Source organism: Pseudophryne corroboree, chromosome 1 (assembly GCF_028390025.1).
Source record: "Pseudophryne corroboree isolate aPseCor3 chromosome 1, aPseCor3.hap2, whole genome shotgun sequence".
NCBI lineage: Eukaryota > Metazoa > Chordata > Amphibia > Anura > Myobatrachidae > Pseudophryne > Pseudophryne corroboree.
This window is the reverse complement of record NC_086444.1, coordinates 802,504,292-802,508,824: the sequence shown is the minus strand read 5'-3', so window position 1 is coordinate 802,508,824 and position 4,533 is coordinate 802,504,292. Positions and strand designations below refer to the sequence as shown.

Here is a 4,533-nt window from a genome sequence, read left to right as displayed (position 1 = left end):
GTGGTCACTGGTCAGCAGTTTTTCAGGCAGACAACGTATACTGGTGGTCACTGGTCAGCAAAACTCTGCACTGTACTCCTCCTATATTATACAGCTGCTCCCCAGTCCCCACAATTAAGCAATAAGCAAGCACAAATATTTGCATCAACAATAAACGGAGAGGACGCCAGCCACATCCTCTCCCTAACATTTCCAATGCACGAGTGAAAATGGCGGCGACGCGCGGCTGGTTATATAGAATCCGAATCTCGCGAGAATCCGACAGCGGGATGTTGACGTTGGGGCGCGCTCGGGTTAACCGAGCCATACTGGAGAATCCGAGTATGCCTCGGACCCGTGTAAAATGGGTGAAGTTCGGGGGGGTTCGGTTTCCGAGGAACCGAACCCGCTCATCACTAAACATAATATGTTTTTATGTGCATTGCATAAATTTATATATAAGTATATATATATATATATATATATGTATATAATATAATTTCAGATAAATTGTATTAAAGCACTGGCGCTCTTTGTCTCCACATAGTGGAATTTCTGTAAAAATGATAAATGTTGCAGAGTATACGCAGTGTGTAGGTGGGAGGAGGCCACAAACACGTTTGCGAACACACTGTTATTTTATATAAGCTCATTGCAAATTCCATTAACAAAATTATTAGACTTGTGTCCACAGTATATACTGTTCCGCCAAGGAGGCGCCACCCAAACAAAACGGAGCAAGCTGCAAAAATTATGACCACTGTCCTGGTTGAGAAATTGGAGCAGATGGACGCTGCCATGGCTGATCGAGAATATGCATGTCTCGAGCAATTTTTGCAAGCAGAGCAAGACATGAACAACACATTTATGGCCCAGCGGAACTCTATGCAGGAAACCTATAATAGGGATGCAAAAGAAAATCAGAGGGAAATGCAGGAATTTCAAATGTCAATATTTGACAGAATGTTCCAATGTATTGAAGGTCTGCACACAGTGCCACCTCAGCACCCGCCTCCAAACTACCCTCAACCTCATACCCAGTATAACCATTGCACCCCCTACTATGAACATACTCCACCTCAACAAATGCAACCCCAATATACCCATCCTCGACATAACCAACCTTAACAAACCCAAATTCACTATACCCATCCTCGACATACCCAACCTCAACACACCCAACCACCTCCTGAAAGGGAGACAACTATAGAGTCTCCTGTTTACTGGAATTTATCTTAAATGGTTATAGTTTTTAAAAAAGTATGTTTTAAATTAAAGTGAGTGTATGTCATACACTATTACTGGTTTGTCTTTTATTACTGAAAATATTTGAATGTTCACTTTTATATATATATGAAAGTTTTATACAAATTAAAATTATAAGGTCTCTGACCGTTTGTTAATCTTTAGAACTGTCCTATTTTTACTCAAAACCAAAATGCTTGATACATCCTTTAAAAATTGCGTATAGCTGTTGTACGTTTGTAATCAGCACAGTAGCTGAACATCAAACAGGTTTATTTTTTGTGGAAACAACAATTAACTGAATATACAAACTGATAAAACTTAACGGAGTAATGAGGAAAGGTTGGCCATTATAGCAGACCTCATTTGTTCTGCACTTCCAGAATGGTCACCCAAACAGGACTCAGAATCAAGTGCAGTTTATGCAGCTGAGTCCTGCACTGTCCACTCTGGTAGGAATTACTCCCTCTGAAATTCACATAGGATATGCAGAATACAACATGCTGCAACAATGTTAGGCATGATAGAAATGTCTACATCATTGCGCTTCATAAGACAGCGCCAACGTCCTTTTAATCGTCCAAAGGCATTTTCTACCACCATTCTTGCCAAGCTCAGGGTGTGCATATATGTAATTTGATTTGGGCTCAGCTGGACATGTTGGTTGAACCCCTTCATGAGCCATCGTCATAATGGGTAGGCTGCATCACCAATTATGTGTACCGGGATTTCCACTCCGTCCACAAATCTAGATTTCTAGTATGAATATAGAGAAAAAAATGTTACATTAGCAACAAGAACTATGTATACGCACATGAGCAGACTCCTCCATGATGGACAGGCTGGTAGCCACATAGGGAGCATCTTTGAAGGTAAGTACAACTATTTGGTCTCAGTGTTAATCAAACTGCATTCATCTATTCCCCGATTGATTCATGGACATTACATCAGTTTAGAAATAAAAACACATCTATACCAGGGCCTGTTTTAAAAAATATTCAAAAATGTTTTTTTTTTTTTTAAATTACCTCTCTTGGAAAAAGGTAGCCACCCTTGCTTGTCCTCGGCTAGGTGGTACAGATCCAAGTTTGCAAGCACTCGAGCATCAAGTGACCATCCTGGCCAACCGATGAATAGCTGTGAAGCTAATATAAAAATATATATTAGATTTTAAAATGGGTTTTAAACAATAAGCATTAAAAACCACACTGGGCAGAACATGATCCACCACAGCTTGTAAAACAATGGAATGCCATCCCTCTCTGTTGTAATTGTCGGCAGGATTTTCATGAGGTGTGATTATAGGGATGTGGGTACCATCGATTGCGCCTGTGCACTGCAGATATCCACACTTCACAAATCCCTTAATTGTTTCATCCAAATGCTGGCCGTGCTGCAGAGGAATAAATCTGTGGTATAGGTTGTCCACCAATGCTCGGGTCACCTCATGTACAATGTTGCAAATAGTACAGATATCCCCACACCAAAGAGGCAAGAAATTGTGCGATATTCAACGGAGTGGCGTACCACCGAAATGCTATAGCTAGCCGCCTGCTTGGCTCTATTGGTGACCTGCAGTTTGTGGTCTGTCTAGAGAGTGCTGGGGTCATTAAATCCCAAAAGTGGATGCGACATTCTGAAGTGACACTTCCACTGAACATCCTGAAAGTTAAGAACACTTTGCATAAAATCTTGCCCATGCTGCCATTCTCTAGCCCACAATCTTTGTTGTATAGAGAGGTTAAGGTTAAGTTGGTGGTCACAGAAGCTGATATAAACGATCTCCTCCTGCGCAGGTATTTTCGACGAAGAATGTCGGTCTCTCTAAAATACTGCAGTCTCCTCCTAACATAGCTGCTGAACAAGCTACAGAATGTGAGAAGCTCAAATATCCTCTCACAGGCTGAATCCAACAGCAGTACAGCTGAGACTAGCACAAAGTCTAAAGAGACATGTGCTCTGTCGGCCATGATTGCTGTACTACTCAGAGCACTCCCCAGGCCCTCCTTTTATTTCCTTTGAAACCTCACCAATGTGATACAGAAAAGTCCATTTAAAATGATATCACACTGTTTTAAATGGGTGAACCGGGTTTAGTGTGAAAGGCACCAACTCGGGAATAACTCGGTAATAACACGGCTCCAAAATACAATGTGAAAGGGGTATAGCTTGTTCAGACCTGGGTCGGACGTGTGTTCAAAAGCCGGTTCCTTACCGGGTTAGCGATGTGAAAGCGGTATAACTGTCTATGTAAGCCCACCTCTGGCCTTGTATGGACTGCCTGCAGCTGCTTCCCATACTTCCCTGGGTGTTCACACACTTACAGTACATACTGTCCGGCAGATTCTCCGCCTATGAATGTCAGTCACCTCAAAGCCACTTCCCTGAAGGCGTACCCGGTAGAAGTATCTTACAGCAGGCAATCAGAGGGAGGGATCCGCTACCGCCCCATCATCAGCGCCAGAGCCACCACCTTCTCTGGAGTGCGGATATGGATCTCCACACAGAAATCGCTCTCCAAGCTAAGCGGGACACATCAGAGTCTGTTCGGGGTAATTCAGCGTAACTTTGCCTTCAGATGCAGGTATGGAGCGATTACCACAGCTATTAATGCCGCATTGAGTGTGCAGCACCAGCGCACCCCTCTCCATCCCCTCAGCGAGCTCTCAACGGTCCTCTCAAGATTACCTCCACTCAGCTCTCACCACCCACCTCTTTCTCCCAACTGTCACTGGCCTAACCACCTGACTGGTCATGTGACCTGATCCTGAGCTCTTGAGCAGTTGCTGGGGCTGCTGGGAGCTGTGGTCTGTCAGTTATATAGGGGCAGATTTATTAAGCTCGGTGAAGTGATAAAGTGGAAGGTGATAAAGTACCAGCCAATCAGATCCTTACTGCCATGTCACAGGCTGGGTTTGAAAAATGACAGTTAGGAGCTGACTGGCTGCTCCTTTATCACCTTCCACTTTATCATTTCACCGAGTTTAATAAATCTGCCCCATAATGACATACACCTTGCACTGTAGTGTGATGCACAATGTCAGACATACAGTACTGTAATACTTCACATTGTGGGGTATTACAATAAGATCATCTTGTTTTATAACACTGAAAATTTGGAATATGAAATCAATTTCTCAGGACTTCCAAGGATACTATCAATAGCATTTTGTTTTTATATACCATAAAGAGGCAGCAATGTCAGGGAGACTTCCAATAAGTGCCTAAGCATTTCTGGATGAACACATCCCTTCTGCAGGGCTTGCTGCTATAATTCCTTTGCTCTTCATTAAGTCTTTTACTTTGAAT

At 42.9% G+C, this 4,533-nt stretch overlaps 1 long non-coding RNA gene across 1 annotated transcript; it reads right to left on the bottom strand.

Annotated features, from left to right (window-relative positions):
- Positions 1 to 1,453: 1,453 nt before the first annotated feature.
- LOC134948522 (uncharacterized) lies at positions 1,454 to 3,937 on the bottom strand. The gene is made up of 2 exons (XR_010182970.1): positions 2,253 to 3,937; positions 1,454 to 1,980 (listed from the first exon to the last, which is right to left on the bottom strand). It is a non-coding gene; the product is annotated as an uncharacterized LOC134948522 (long non-coding RNA).
- Between the last annotated feature and the right edge of the window lie 596 nt (positions 3,938 to 4,533).